This window comes from Mya arenaria, chromosome 2, assembly GCF_026914265.1.
Source record: "Mya arenaria isolate MELC-2E11 chromosome 2, ASM2691426v1".
NCBI classification, from domain to species: domain Eukaryota; kingdom Metazoa; phylum Mollusca; class Bivalvia; order Myida; family Myidae; genus Mya; species Mya arenaria.
Window position 1 is genome coordinate 64,261,464 of NC_069123.1, and position 17,731 is coordinate 64,279,194.

The following is a 17,731-nucleotide window of genomic DNA, read 5'->3' on the forward strand; positions in this document are numbered from 1 at the left end:
CTTACAAGCACGATCATATAAACCACATTTCCGTGATACAAGTCAATGTGTTTTAACTGTTTTTAATAACTGAGTTTTATTTTCCATGTTACCTTCGAGTTAATCCTATCCGAAGCAAATGGGGACTACAATGCATCAATTATACAACTATTAAGTATGTAAATGTTATAACGTTGTGATATTATGTACAATCTGGTCTATTCCCCGGTACAACCAATAACGTAGTAACTAAAACAAATGATAAAACCAATAACGAAAGTAAACAAAAAATCAAAACGTTATTTCCCTAAATAAATGAATTTGCATGGACTCGAGGGTTAACGGCCTCTTACTGATTTTCAACAGAGAATTTTTTTATTTTTTTTTTTAATATAATATAAAAAGTAGAAATGTTCAAATTTAAGTTCAAAAGAAGTTGTAATGATTTTTTTAATTCAACATGAACACATAATTTCATGAAAATATAGATAAAATATCAGAAAAGGGAAATAGTTTTAATGTCTTTGTACTCGAAAACAAATATACATACATATTGAGAAAATAATAAAATTTAAGAATTTACAACACAAATAATAACCTGAAAAATCATTAAGAAATTAAAGACAAATCATTCACAAGTCTTCGAACGTCTTTTTCACTCTGACAACACCAAACGTTTGCCTGGAAAAGGATGCATTGATCAAAGACAAATTTGGTCTGAAGTCTTTATCGATCTATTTTAAATCAGCAGTTGTAACAAGATACATATTGATATGTTTATCATGTTATATCGAATCGTCGCGGTAATTAGAGGCCGAAATCTCTACAGGATTGGGCCAGTTTGGTAATGGGCCGAGAAGGTTATCGTTTGAACTAGGGGCCGATTTGGTAAGTGGCCGATACAGCTTTGAAATTGTCCGTGTCCAACATCATGTTGTGTTGTGTTGTTTTCAATCAGACGGAGTGCTATTCCAAATATTCGCATTTGGTTTTGTCTAATTGTGATTTCTGGTTTGACATTTATAGAAATAGATTTTGACCATTTAATATTAAAATGTCACAGAAAATTTTTAACAGAAAAAACGGCTACCAGACAAATCGGCTCTTGATTACGGAAACGTTTCGGCCCTTACTTTTAATTTAACATCATGAACATGCACATATGTATAAGCTGTAAACGTCGAAAAATCTCTAGATTTTAACATATTTATATTGAATTGGCATTTTCTTTATTGAAGTGTTTTGTTTGTGTTTTATTTAGAAATTAATTTGTCAATGAGTTTATTTCATTTAAGTTCCGTATGTTAAACATTATGATTTTGCTAAATAAATACTCAAGGTTATTTTACACAACTAGACATGATTTTTTTTCTTTTGATTGGTTGATATAGAGAAAAAGATGAAAGATGTTTGTTAATAGAAGGGAACAAACTTCTGCAAACTTTACTTTGTACTCCAGCATGTTTTATGGTTAATGTTCGTAACTGGAACAATGAAATAACTGGAATAATCATAGATGCTCCATAGCGCAGAATCCTGTTAGCGGTCTTTTATTAGAAACACAATCGGCTTGATAGCGAGGTGAACACAACCAATGTTCCTTGCTTAACTAGAAGCAAAATGCAATTTTTCTTTTTGTGTTTGTTTGTTTAACCATGTTTCTTCGAAACGATTTGCAACAATATCGTTGCTGGATCCGACAGATCTTATTTTTTTTTTTTTTTTTTTTTTTTTTTAGGTCTGAAGTATACCTATTCAAATTGAAATGTATAAGGAATTAAATTGTGAATAATTTATATTTTCTAATTAGTCTAACACTGTGGTTATGCAATATAATAGAATCAATTATGGTTGTTTATATTGTGAACTTTTGATGTATTTTTATATATTATTCCAGAATACCGTACTCGTTAACTCGTGCAAAGCAAATACATTTTCCATTTCAAACGCATGTTTTAATAATTTAAATTAAGCATACAGCAAACTGCAAATGTATACAAAACTTATGTTTGTGCAATGTTTCTAACTTCACCGAGAATGCCGTAATGTTTCATTAATACGATCATTTATTAAATCTTTAATGGGAAACATCTTCAATCAATGGCATTATAACACCTTGCAGTTGTGACGCCTTTCCTGTAAAATCTCTGAGATGTGAGACATTATCCTATGCTATTATTTAGTTCTAATAGCTATATAGTTATTATCGAACCCGACCGAGTATGTTGAAGTTTATTACTCTTCTTAACTGTTTAAAGAAGTCATTGTTGCATAAACTGGCTATATTCAGTAGACTATGCAGTAAATATTACAGTCAAGTTGAAACTGGGTGGTATTGCTCTCTTGTTGTTATTTGTCTGTAACATGATCATTTATCTATGCGGTTGTGCATGCTGTGATGATTGCTTTGATGATCAATAGTTGTATATACTTGTATCTAAATAAATATTATGTTAATGTCAAACCAAATATTTATCAGACGAATTCAGACAAACATATAATGTATGGCACCTTGTCTGATCATACACTACGAACCAACACTTGTATTACAAACGCTTATTGTTTTTGTCATAATTGTGCGAAAATGTTCGCTTTGCAATTTACCACATTTTAGCCTAAAATGTTATAACTATGGGAACTACTTTTATGCGCAGTCACCCATAGTCGCTTAGGTGTTAATCCGATCTGGTCATTGATCAGTTTAATTTCGTCCCGTCCTGACGTCCAGTATTTGACTTAAAAAAACCCATCCCTCTCTCCCTTATACTTATCATTAATAATATTAGTTTGTTTGCGTTAGTTTGCAATTTTCATGTATTATTAAATGTCTTGTTGAATGTATAACGGGCATTTGGCCACGACGTATTATTATTCCTGTCTAAAGACTTACTTGTATAATATCTATATTACTGGCGTCGCAGCCATTTTCCTCAAATGTTTAATTATCTATTAAATGTTATATATAATGTCTTGTCTTGTCTTTGTCTTTTGGAGTAACGATTAATTATATGGAAATTATGTAAATGAGATCTGTACACACTTCTGACGCTTGCCTCTTGACTGATGCATCGGTTATCCATTAGTTATGAGGTCGTCTCAAAGAACTTTTATGTGTTGCAAGAAAATGGAGATATATTGTACAGTTTTGAACTCAAAGTGGATCATTATTATTGTTATTAAGTTTAATTTGTCATTTAGGTTTTCACTGTTTTTCATGCGACAGTAAATATCAAAGAAATTAAAGTTAAAAATGCAGTCTTACTCCAAAATAAGATTTACCACAATGAATAATATTCTTTTAATATTCCAAAAAGGATGAATAAATGTCGAAAACAATGGTTCTTATGAAGGATACCGGGTTTAATAATGACCATAAAACACGGTGTTTCTACCTTATGAGGCTATAGTAGAACACAGTTAATATTTTTGCATTCACCAATCATTTAATATTTTTGCGATTTCTGCTATTAAATACACGGTTACAATCTTGTTATCAGTAATTAATATTTTCAATAAGTTCATCATTACTTGAGTCAGTAGTTAAACGTTTGTCAGTCAAAATTGATGTTTGTTATACATGTAAATGTAGTGATTGTGAATACGAGTTTCACCACATGTAAAAATTCAAGTTATTGTACGGTTTAGTATTAAATGATTAGCATTCTATTTGTACATGAACTCGGGTTTGAAAGCATTCATGAAAATGGGCAAAAACCTAAGCAGGATGATTTGTATATGTGTTTGTAATTGTTTGTTTGACTGTGTCCGTTGGGCTGAGCCTTGGCGCCGTTTTGGACAAACGGGAAGAGCGATTTAACCCTTTTTATATCGAATGATCTTTACGATCAAAATGCAAGCCATTCCAGCATTTTGAAACACTACGTATATCAGAATAATACTACATGTAATTATATTACATTTAAACGTATTTTGTCAAGTAAATGCATAATATTTGCAATTCAGATATAAATAGTATTTAACATTTAGACTCATTTCGGTAAACCCATTATAAGGCGAACAATTTTAAAACGCTTCTTGGAGAGTTGTCTTCAATTGCATCGTAGAGACATAACGTTTACTTGTTTGTTAGAGTTCTATCAAGGGGATATACAGGAAGTGGGGCGGTCAATTTTTGCCTGCGACCGAAGCTCGCTTTGGAGCAGAGGCAGACCGTTCCAGTTTACGTAGATAGTCAAATAAGTTGGTGTTCTTTGGATCGTCCAAATGGATCAACTTAAAATTAATGGACAGAAAAAATAAAAATCCCGGATTGTTTTTGGCCCACACAGAAATACAAACACCAATTTTATGCTACTTTTTTCTAATGACAATAGTTTAACAAGTCAGCCTTTGTGGAAACATAGTCTCACTGAGCAATACTGTATGAACATAATGTTGGTGCATTCGCCCCAATCGATCTACACTCTCACAGATTGAACGTTTTGACAACTTTTTTTCTTTTTTGTCTTGGAACGAGCCCATACTTGCGAAAATACATTTTCGAATGAAAGTATGAACATCTGCGATCAGATTTTTTGTCGGCAATCTTTTATCATTAGTTTGCAGATATTTACGCAAACATTAGCTCTTTCCAAGACAAAAAATAAATAAGTTTTAAAAACAGCATATCTGTGAGAGTGCAGCTTAAAACGTAATGATAAGAAAACCAAAGAACTATCTCGATTGTCATTTGCCCTCAGAAAAGTACAATAACCAAAACTTGAAAACAACAAACAGCTAGCATATCGTTCAAGCAACAGAAATGAAACTTCACCATTTTAGTACATCAAAACACGAATGTAAATTTGTTGGAAAACAACATACCTAGATATCTACAAGAGAACTGTTACATCATGCAAGACCGACTATTTTCTGTTTTAACATTCTGTAATGGCACTTCCTAATGATGTGTAATTATATATTTCCTTGAAAGCAAAGATATCAAATACGAACACCGACCAACGATTTTGGTATGGCATCTTGTCTTCTCATTAACTACTACTAATGTTCTTGTAAAAAGGAATTGTGCCCGTCCTTATTATTAAAAAATGTTCCCAATTATTAGGGAATCGTCTGTAAATGACTTCTATACACACATCGAAAGATGCAGTAATGAAGATGGACACCAAACTAATGCTTTTTCCAAAATAGAGACGTCTTAATGAATTCTACATTTCCTCAGCGAAACGGAAAAAGGAAATGAAATCGTCGAGTGTGTGTGAACATTCAATATTTTTTTGCCTTATTTATATCGCAAATAAGACAAAATTCTTGTAAAATGCATACTTATCAGTCCGCCCGTAGTCTTTGACGAACTATTTCTCAATGCTGTGTTAGTTGTTGTTGATCTTGTTGGTGGTGATTTGTTATTGTTGCTGTTGTTGTTGTGTTTGTGTTTTTTTTGTTGTAGATAAATTAAATGACATCAGTGGTCAGTTTAGTACTTTAAGAATGATACAACTTTTCGGTCTTGTAATAATCATTTAACATCACTTTCATCTTTACAGGTTTTGAAAGCATTTTGTTGATAATTTCAAAAATGTAAACTAAACAAATTAAATTATTAAAAGAATCCGAAATCAATTGATTATTGAAATTAAACCCACGAGTTTTAGATAACTGCTATTTTAGAGTGCTCGTTCGCCCTACTTCCTGTTTAGTATTTATGTGTCACGTGAAAAATACCCCCACACTGTGTAATCTTGTTCTGTTAATGTCAAATTCAAACCAGATATTTATCAGACGAAAACTGACAAACATATCTTGTATGTCATCTTGTCTGATCATACACTACGAGCCAACACTTGTATAACAAAAACTTATTGTTTCCGTCGTAATTGTGCGAAAATGTTCGCTTTGCAATTTTATGGAAATTATGTAAATGGTATCTGCTCACACTTCTGACGCCGGCCTCTTGACTGATGCATTAGTTAGATATGGAGACGTCTTAATGGATTATTATATGATGCAAGAAAATAAGTATATTGAACAGTTTTGAACACATTCATAATGACTAAATTTATTTTTGAAATTAAAAATTGATTTATTGCCATTTAAGTTATACATTTTTTTTCTTCTTGTGACAGTAATTATCAAAGTCAAGGAATAAAAAGTCAAACATTTGAAGATACTAAGGCTGACAAATAAGCTTCCATTAGTAGTTTGCAGTTACTGCTCATGTTCGCATTGAATTTGTTTTATTTCTATATAAACTCCCTTTTAATTGCAATAAATTACCTCTATAAACAAAGTGAATAGTATATATTATGACAAAAATGACATTCTGTCGACCAATGAATTGATCAGTTTTGGTAGCAGTACGAGGGGCGTTCATAAACATAAACATTAAACTTTCCATGGCACTTAATGTCTTCCGTAGAAACCCCCGCTGCATACATGCATGTAGATTCCATACAGTTGACTGCAGAAGTTGATTTAAAACACATGTTATCCTTTTATTTAATCAGGTGAGAATTGACCGAGTATTTTTTGTTGAACACACTCATATATATTGGATATAGAGTAATGCTTTGATAAACCCTGAAGGAAAAATAAAAATTAGGGCTTAAATTCAAGCCCGACATTCTTTGCAGGTATCTCCTAATAAAAATTGTTCTGAATTGTGTCGTACATATGGTAGTTCTACGATGGCATAAAGAACATTTTTGCTGAGTTTATAGATGCTTAGGGTGTATATATGGCTTGCAAGACATTTACCGTCCTGGAAGACCTTTTATGTTCAGCAACAAAGGGAAACATTGCTGCTGTTAGAACAATGATAGATGGTGATGGCCGACATACTATTTCCCCGATAGCTACAGGTTATAGAAAATGCATTTCAGGAAAGCCGACTGTCTGTTATTGTTATTGTCTGGAATTTAAGAAGCTTTGTGTTAAATTAATACAACTTTTGTTGATACAATACCAAAAGGCCAAGCGTTTCGATCGCATCGAAACACTTTTGAAAAAAAAAAAACACAAATAAAAATGAAATCTTAATTAAATTTCTTCACTTGCTAACTTGGTTGGAACCTAGGTTCATTACTTTATACCCTAGCGACGCATAAAAAGAAACAACTGCTAAAAAGGGTCATGCAAGGCCGGTCAGACTGACCAGCAGATGCACCAAGAAGGTTTAATATGCCATTTCCTTTAATGTTAATGGCTCTGCTGTATAAGCTCTAAAAAGTACTAAAACGCTGAAATCATCTTAGGCATGTTTAAGATTATCATGAAACACGAACCACAATTTTTCAGAAATATCTATTAAAATTAATACCCAAGTAAATTAAAATTAATACCCAAGTAAATATTTGAAATGCAATCAGTTTGATCATGACAATGCTTCGTCCCACAAACGTCAAATTGTTTTATCTTTCTTAGAACGAAACTAGGCTGAACACACACCCTGACTTAAGCCGCTTTGACTTGTTCGTGTTCACCTAGCTTAATATGCTCTCTGGTTGGCACGGTGATACTAGATGTTCCCTTTTAGGGTCTTAACAGTAGAAACAAATGAGGCTGCTTTACAACATTTAGGTCTGCAAATCGGCAGGGGGTAAAATTTGCAGTGAACATTTTGAACATATGTAGATCACTTGCATACTTTATTGAATGCTATTCAAATACCGACATTCATATAAATAGACAAAAGGCGTCTGCGTAATCCACATGCTGCTCTTCATTTCTGTGTTCATCAATTATCATTAGCATAAAACAAGTATCTTATTTTGTTATCGTGGAGCCTTTCTGACAGTCGCCCATAATAGAGGAGCAACATATGATCAAGAAAAGAATGATGCATAGCATCAAGTCGGCGCGATAAAATAAGAAGAAAAACATGAATGTAGATAACCAAAAAATGCTGTTATTTATTTCAATGATAACATGTTAGGTATACATATGTTCGAAGGACATTATGGTTGATAATTATGTTGCAAATGTATTTGCTTTTGTGAACACACTTTACTGTTATGAGTAAATAGAACGGGGATAAAAAAGACTATACATTATGATAGAATGACAGTTTCAAAACAAACAATTAAGCTAGTATGTTAATATTTCAAAACTCCCTTTTCGCTGCTCGCCAAGGGAGATTACTGCGCTGGAGGTTGAGAAACGTATATGATATTGTTATAGTACCGTGCAACCTTCATCTATTCGGGGAAAAGTTGGTATTCAAAATCAAAACTTTCAAAAAATGCTGCATTCATCTATTCGGGGAAAAGTTGGTTTTTAAAATCAAAATTTTCAAAAAAAAATCAGGGCCGCTATAATTTAAGTCTTCATTATAAATTAAAATTAATATTTTTATAAAACACACTGTACTTCACATTTTATCGTGCAACGAGATGAATAACAAAAGCATTTTTCTGCAATTTATGAACTGGTCCCTAACTTGGAGCAATATCTTGGACAATATCAAATACCTTCTGGGCGCCGATTAATAATAATTGCAGTGATAGCATCTAATAACTCATATCGTCCCTTGTCGACAGAACAAGGAAAAAGCTAGAAAGATATCAATCATTAGTAAAACTTTACTTAGACTCTTCACAAGTTAAGACTGTGTATATATGTACAGGTGTCCACTGCAGTGACATTGAAAAGTACCTCAATATACACCTGGCCGTAATGGTTCAAAGTTTGCAATAATGAGTTATTTATATTTCAAAATGTGTTAACATTTATCAATCCACTTTATCAATCTAATTGATTAAACATTAAACAGAAACATATAGATAATCTTTGAACAGGTGTTGTGGTTGGGTAGTTTCTTTTCTAAAATTTAAAATTGAAATGGTTTAATTCTCAATTGAGTTATATATGTTTTATGTTAAAATAAAACTCTGTTTGGACATTTGCCGAACTTATTTTTGATTAATATATCTCTATTTTGTATAACTTTCATTGATCACTCACTATTGATTGATACATAAGTATTCGCCTCCGCTCTAAAATCTTTGTTAACAATTCCATTATGAATGTGTTTATATGAAATAAACGTTTGTGTTCATATAAAGCTTAAAACTGAAAAACGCATAGTTTTTTGTTGAAAATTAGCATCCTATACATGGATCACCAATTATAACGTTACTCCAGGTTGGTCCATTTTTTCCTCAGCGGAGAGTATCGATATTTTACCACTCGATAAAACGAAAACTATTCCATGCCAAAATCTTCGTGTCAACAAAGCAACATGTTCAATATTATAAAAAAAAATAACTTGAGGGTTTTGTTGTCAGATGGGATTTTCGTACTTTTGGCGAATTATTGGTACAATACACAGTCAATACACAATCAATTCTACTGGGAATAATTGGCACGTAAATTTGTTCTTAAGATAGGCATTCATTTTAACACGTATCATACTTTTTTATTATTTGGAACTTAACTTTTTTCCTGTGAAATTTGATTTCACTTTTTCTAGAGTTATTCAAGGAAAACCTCCGTTTCCGGACGAAAAGGGGTCCCTTACCGGTATCAAATCAAGGGCTGTTACAGTCACGTGACAAAGCTTAGATTTGTCAGATGGGTAGCCATTATTAAAGTTCCAGAGATGTTTGTAAAACAACTATGTCCCCTTTTTGTAGCGTATTTTAAGGTAATGGCCAAATTCCCTGCAACATTGAAATATCCAGATAAAACTAAATAATTTAGCTTTAATTAGACTTCAACACGCCAAGTCTGTGGACCACAGGCCAAAGCACATTCTAGCTATTAATCGGAAACTCCTTTGTGTCAAATGTCACTGCGACCTTGACTTCTAATTTACTGACTTAAAAATAAAAACGGGATATCATCTGCTGGTCATGACTAAACTACCTACAAGTTTGAGGACTTTATGCTCAAGCGTTCTCACGTAATCAATCGAACATAGTTTGATCTACCTACCGACGGACCGATTTGAAAAGCAATGTCTCTTCTATTTCATGTGGATTGTTATTTAGTTGGTGTTCTTTGGTTCGTCCGAATCGATCTACGTAAAATTAATGAACATATTTTTTTTTAAATCCTCGATCGTCATTGGCCCACACAAATTTGAATAACCAAGTATATGCTAACTTTTACTAACGACAATAGTTTAACAAGTAAGCCGTAGTAGAAACAACGTACCTATTTTTATTTTTTTTAAAGTAAACTTAAAGTGACTCGCTCATGTTTTTGGACCAAAAATTAGTATTTTTCGGTCATGCATCTGAAAACAATTATTTTTTCATTATTTGACTCTATCATATTGAAATTGCAGAAACAAAATACAGTTATAGCCTAGAAGTGTATTTTTGTTTCAGTGGGGTTCGAACCCACGCCGGTAAAGTCAAGAAAAATGTAGAAACCAGTTAGATGGTCCTCACGACCGCCGGAATTAGATCGATATGTTGAGCTATTAAGGATAGATTGATAACATGACGTGATAATGTATGATAATAATCAATCAATCACGCAACACCACAGTCGTAATTATTTTTCAAAAGTGTGGTAAATCATAAGGAGTGTTTAAACACAAATACCAAAAGCTGAACTTCTTCAGCAAATATTTGCCAAAAAATGTCTTTAAAAAAGACTACAATTTTCAGTTAACATTTGCTGAAGGTTTCCAGCTTTTGGTATTTTTGTTTTAACACTCGTTATGATTTGCCACACTTTATTTCGTAATAAAAGTGCATCTACAAACCATGAACGAGATACTTTAACAAATAAACGAGATCAAAGGAATCAGAAATCAATTGATCATTGAAATCAAAGCCGTAAATTTTAGATAACTTGCGAAGGACGGAGTTCAAATTCGGAAATTCGCGCAAAAATTGTGTTTTATTTGGGACGTGAAAGCGGACTTAAATTTCAAAACAGTGACAAATATTAATTTGAAACAGTGGAACATTTTTATTTGATTGATAAATCTGTGAAAACCAGCGGGAGGCATATAATAAAATATTATTATGATCAACACAATTGAAAAACTTGCGTATTATTTTTCCCAGGGTCCATTTCCGGTTAACCCATTCATAGAAATCACATTTCCCCCTTGAAGCACACGTTCTTAAGCGCATCGTTGTAAGAATTTAGAGTACACATTATAAGTAAAAAAAGTACTAATCCTCTTTTTATATGAACGTGAATATCGAAACGGCATCAGTAATATTTCATGATAACGATCAGTTATAAAATCTTGATTTGAAGAACATCTTTGAATATCAACATTATAACGCTTGACATCTAACAGTGGTGACCTTTTTCTCTAATATCTCTAAGATGTGAGATAGTGTCCTATTTGCATGTAATCTACTTTGTAAATGTCAAACCAGATATCTATCAGACGAAAACAGACAAACATATCTGGTTTGGTTCAGTAGTTTATTAGAGTCTCATCAATACATCTTAATACAACATTATAGCCATAGCTTCTTTTTCTAAAAACGAAGTATTGCTACTCATTACATGAGTTAAAGGAGACTATAGCAATACATACATATACAACATTCAGGATCGTTATATGTCTAACAAACAGTATTGTACATATATATTGGGGGAAAAATAAAAATAAGACTTAAGATAGACATATTAATAATTAATTAAAAAGGCACCGGTGACGAATGCCAATCTTGGTATGAAAGTAAATTGCAACCAAACAATTAGAATACTGCATGATGAAGTGCGCATTATATATAGAAAAAGTACAGTGACTTAGAGATACTAAAGTTTCTAAAATATTTTATACACATTATTTAATATCTAAAGCAAGGAAACAAATCATCTATACAACAGGTTATTTCTATTTTTCAAAATCATAAAACGGGTTTTGGCACTGACTTTAAGCATATCTTCATTGGACAGCACAAATATCAATTTGTTTCGATCGCATATATTAACATAGCTGTTATCAACTTCACATGCTTTTGTAATAAAATTATCTTTAATAGTCTGATAAGCATTTTAATGAAACAATACATGTATTTTATTCTCAACAGCAGTACTACAATTTGGTAATAGGCGTGTATTTATGGAACATTTTCGTATCTGCCAGTTTCTAGTCTTAATGGGGCAACTCCACATCTGACCTTAGCTAAGGCGGATCTATGTTTAATATGTAATTGCGTCTTAACATTGTTCTATAACACATATTCTTGCTTAAACAGTTTATAGGTTCTGGGCTTGTTACGCCCTCTTCCTGAAGGACCAACATCTCTATTAATATTATCTTTCAACACTGATATAAACTTTTGCACTGATAATGATAGCAACTTATTATAGAAATATTTAATGGATGATGTATTGCAGTTCCCTAGCATTGGTAACAAACCAATACTATTTATATGATTTATATAATCAAACTGCAAGTGTCTACAACGTGAACCTCTCTTACTATAGCAATAGTCAAATATTTAATGATTGATTCTATCGTTATCAGTTTTCGCTATCCTATGCCATTACTGGGCAACAGACTTCCATTGTTTCATCAGTGGTGGGTGCCAAGCAAATTCATTGTATAAAGCATTATTGGGCGTTTACTGACCAGTGCCAAGAAAGAAACGCATAGCACTGCTTTCAACAGAGTTAAAGCATTGCATGAGTAGGACTTCTTCCCCAAATTGAGGCACCATGAAATATTATTGGAAATTCAGTACTTTTCGAATAGTTTAACTAACACTTTATACGGTAGAGCATCGGCTGTTTTACACTTTGCAATTACGAGCCCGAGTGCTCTGCTTGCACTCTGAGCAGCACACTTGGCAGTACTATTATAATAAAGATATTACTTCAATAGTAACCCTAGTTAGGTATACTTATCAACCACTTGAAAAGTAGTATCACCACAAATGAATACAAATGGGGTTCTGTTGACCGAATGATATCTAAAATAAACAATTTGACTCTGAGATGAATTAACAAGCATACTATTTGAGTAACACCAGTCGTTTAAAACATTTAACATAGACTGTATGTTTTCTCCATTTTCTCACATAAGAACAATATCATCAGCATGAATCAATACACACATATCTTTATCACCAACTGATATATAAAGGAAATCAATTACAAACAGATTAAACAATAAAGGAGACAAAGAACATCCTTGTCTCAAGTGTAATGTACATCGAGCTTTCATATTATCAATTGATTCTTACAAAGGATGATGTGTTATTATATAGAGATTTAAGTGCAACAATGATTTTACCTAATATGTATCCTTGTCTGTTCATAAATTACATACCGACACTTGTATAACAAACACTTATTGTTTTTTGTCGTAATTATGCGAAAATGTTCGCTTTGTTATTATATGGAAATGATGCAAATGGGATCTGCACACACTTCTGACGCCGGCCACTTGACTAATGCATTGGTTAAATATGGAGGCGTCCCAAAGGACTATTATATGTTGCAAAAAAATGGATATATACTGTACAGTTTTTAACACACAAACACATAAGGTAAACCCCCACTATTTTTACATTTGTAAATTTCAATATGATTACTGTCGCAGGGCGATTTGTATATGTGTTTGTTATTGTTTTTCTGACTTTAAATGTGTCTAATCTCAATAATGTTGATGTAATAGTAGTACCTTACCCTTTCATTCACTTTCACTTCCATTTTGGTTTTCATTACGCTTTCGCTTCGATTTTCAATTTATTCCTTGAGAACCTTTAACTCTAAACTTTCACTCATGCACGAGGTATCAGCGCACTCGTATGTATAAGTTTTGACAACACAGACGAGTTTTATTTGTCTCTGTGTTTTTATACTTTGCGTGTTTTTTCTTCATCACACCTTGGTTTTGAACCTTCCGTACATCAAAGTACCGCGGCATTAGCGTTGTAATTGTGACTTTAAGGCATATCTTCCCTCTTTTAAACAGTTTGTCCAGTTAAGATCTGTTGGTATTTAACGATCTGATAACCTTTTGTTTACCATTTTAAATATTGCAATTACTATATCTAATAGACACGTGGAAAAACATCCAACAACTTTAATTTATTACATCCATCTGGAGCCAAGGAAGTCCGTTCTGTTTTATGTAGATAAACAAATTAGTTTGTGTTCTCGCGTTCGTCCGAATAGATCTTCGTAAAGTTAATAAACAATTACTTTTTTTAAATCCTCGATTGATTTTACCCCACACAGAAATGCAAACACCAATTATATGCTACCTTTTACTAATGAAAATAGTGTAACAAGTAAGCCTTGGTGAAAACATAGTCTGACTGAGCATTACTGTATGAAATCATTTTGGTGTATCGTCAGAATCGATCGTAAATTAATGGTCAGAAAATTAAAAAAAAGATTGTCATTGGCCCACAGAAAAGTGCCATCACCAAACGTTGAATACACCAAACATTTCTAGCATATCATTCAATCAACAGATATGGAACCTAACCACTTGAGTACATCAAAACATGAATACTCGTATATATTCGGTACAAAACATACCTACATATTTACAAGAGAACTGTTACATCATGCCAGACCAACCATTTCTGTTTTAACATTCCTAACGATATGTAATTATCTATTTCCTTGAAAGCAAAACAAAATATCAAATACGAACACCGACCAACGTTTTTGGTATGGCATCTTGTCTGCTCATTAACTACAACTAATGTTCTTGCAAAAACGAGTGTGTCTGTCTGAATTGTGGGAAATTGTTCCCAATTACAAATGACTTCTACACCCCACGTCGAAAGATGCATAATGAAGATGGACACTGCACTTATGATTTTGTAAAAAAAGAGACGTCTAAATAAATTCTGCATTTTCTCAAAAACACGGACGAAATACAGTAAATTGAACCGTCTTATGTGTCTGAACATTATATATTTTAGAAATTGTAAATTTTACAAAAAGGAAGAGATCAGAAGAATCTAAAATCAATTGATTTTTTTAAATTAAAGCCCTGAATTTGAGATAACTTGCGAAGGATCAAGGGTCCGTGATCAAGTTTGGAAAAACGCGCCAAATTTCTTATGGACGTGAGAGCGGACTGAAATGTCAATACAGTGAAAAATATCAGATTGAAACAGTGAAACGACATTTCCATTTGTCTGATAAATGTGTATTAACCATCGGGAAGCATGTAATAAAATTCTTTCATGATGACATTATCGTCAACAATATTTTAATGTTTGCAGATCATTAGTTTTTCCGGGGTCCAGTTCAGGTTGTTACGTACAAGGCAAACACCTTTCCCATTTGAAGCGCACACTACAATGAATTATAAAAGTACTGATTTTCTTTGTTATATACAATCGTGAATATTGAAACGGCTTATATTTTATTATAACTATCAATTATAAAATCTTTATTGGAAAAACATCTTACAATATTAACATTATAACACTTGACATCTAGCAATGGTGACCTTTTTCTGTAATATATCTTTAATGTGAGATATTGTCCTATTTGCCTGTAATCTACTTCTATTAATGTCAAACCAGATATCTATCAGAGTAAAGCAGACAAACATATCTTGGATGGCACCTTGCTTGATCATAAACTACGAACCAATACTTGTATAACAAACACTTAATGTTTTTGTCGTAATTGTGTGAAAAAGTTCGCTTTGCAATTACATGGAAATGATGTAAATGGTAATTGCTCACACTTCTGACGCCGGCCTCTTGACTGATGCACTGGTTAGATATGGAGACGTCTCGAGGGACTATTATATGTTGCAAGAAAATGGATTTATATTGTACCGTTTTGAACACATTCATTATGACAAAATGTATCTTTGAAATTATAAATTGATTGTATTTGCCACTTAGGATTTACATTTTTCTGACTGCGACAGTAATTTTACAAGTCTAAGAATTACAAGAAAACCCTTTGAAGATACAGCGTTTAACATATAAGCTTCCATTAGTAGTTTGCAGTTATAGATCATGTTAGCATTGAAATTGATTTATTACTATATACACTCTCTTTAAATTGCGATAAATAACCTCTATAAATGAAGATAATATGATAGATTACGACAAGATGACACTCTGCCGAACAAAAAAAAAAGATCAGTTTTGAAAGCAGTACGAGAGGCTATCATTAAATTTTGTCACTTATTGTCTTCCGTAGAAAAACAAGCAGCACACGTGCATGTAGAGTTCGTGCTGTTGATTGCAGAGGTTTATTTATCACAACTGCTAATTTTTTTATCTCTTTTAACCGCTTAAAATTCACTAGAAGTTATATTATTGAACAATACACACTCTTATTTGGTTGATATATATAGTAAGACTATGATGAACCCTGAAGAAAAAATAGAAATTACGGCTTAAACTTAAGTCCGAGTTTCTTTGCAGGTACATGTATCTCCAAGCAAAAATTGTTCTGAATTGTGTCATATACATGGCAGTTCTACGATGGCATTAAGGATATTTTTTGCTGGGTTAAAACATGTTAAGGAGGTCTATATAGCCTGCAAGATAGTTACCGTCCGGGAAGACCTATTTTGTTCAGCAACAAAGGAAAATATTGCAGCTGTTTGAACAATTGAAGCTGAAGATGGCCGGCAAAGAGAGCTACATGTAATAGTAAATGCATTTCAGAAGGGACCGACTGATTGTTTGGAATGAAAGAAGTGCTTGCTGATTACACCTCTTGTTGATACGATACGAATAGGTCAAGCGTTTCGACAAAGCACTTTCGAAAAACAAAAAAGTGAAATCCTAGTTAAATTTCTTGAGTTGCTAACTTGGATGGAATTTGGGTTTATTTAATGAATGCCCTAGCGACGCAGAAATAACAAAGAAAGGTCATGCAAGGCCGGTCATTGCAAAGAGGACAAGAAGCGCCAAGCATGTTAAATATGCCATTTTCTTCAATTCTAGTGGCACTGCTGTATAAACTCCCTACGGATAGGCTATAATTATTTAAGGCAAGTGTAACAAGAAAAGCGAACGACCATTTTTTAAATACATATAAAATATAAAAAAACGCCCAAGTGAAGATTTGAAATGCATACAGCTAATACATCACAATGCTTCATCCCACATAAGTAAAATTGTTATATCTTTCTCAGAACAAAAACAAGGTTTCTCTAATTGAAAAACCACCTAATTCCCCGTACCTTAGCCCCTGTGACTTGTTCGTATTCCCTTGCTAAATATGTTCTCTGGTTAGCACGATGCTGCTAGAAGTACCCTTGGTTCTGTAATGTGTCAGTGTCGGAACAGTATAACTACTTACAAAGGGGGACTACTTTGAAGCATTAAGTTCACTGATAGCAAGGATGCAAACGTATGCATCCCTGCAGGGGGAATACTTTGCAGTAAGCAAATTAATCAAACGAACACCAGTTCCATACTTTATTAAATGCTTTTCGAATACCGACATGCACCGAAATAGACAAAAGGCGTCTACGTAATCCACATGCTGCTGTTCATTTATGTGTTCATCAATTATCATTAGCACGAAATAAGTATCTATTTTTGTGATCGTAGAGCCTTGCTGACAGTCGCCCATAATAGAGAAGCAACATATGCATAATTGCATTGTAAGCAGCCAATAACTCATATCCACCCTTGTCGAACGAAAAAGAGAAACCTAGTGGTACGTTGAAACATTGTTTCACTTTAACAAAATGTTTTTATAAATACATTTGACATTGATTGTTAAAATGACACCAGTCATTAGAATTATTCTATTTAGACTCTTGAAAAAGTTAAAACTGCAAATCTGTACCAGTGTCTGCTGCAGTAACATTGAAATATACTCGTACGTGTAGACTGATTTGAATAATACTCTGACCGTATTC

General features: G+C 32.9%; 1 protein-coding gene across 2 annotated transcripts in view; it reads right to left on the minus strand.

Annotated features, from left to right (window-relative positions):
* LOC128212853 (receptor-type guanylate cyclase Gyc76C-like) overlaps nt 1–17,731 on the minus strand; it is a 169,570-nt gene that overhangs the window by 89,864 nt on the left and 61,975 nt on the right. The window lies entirely within an intron of this gene.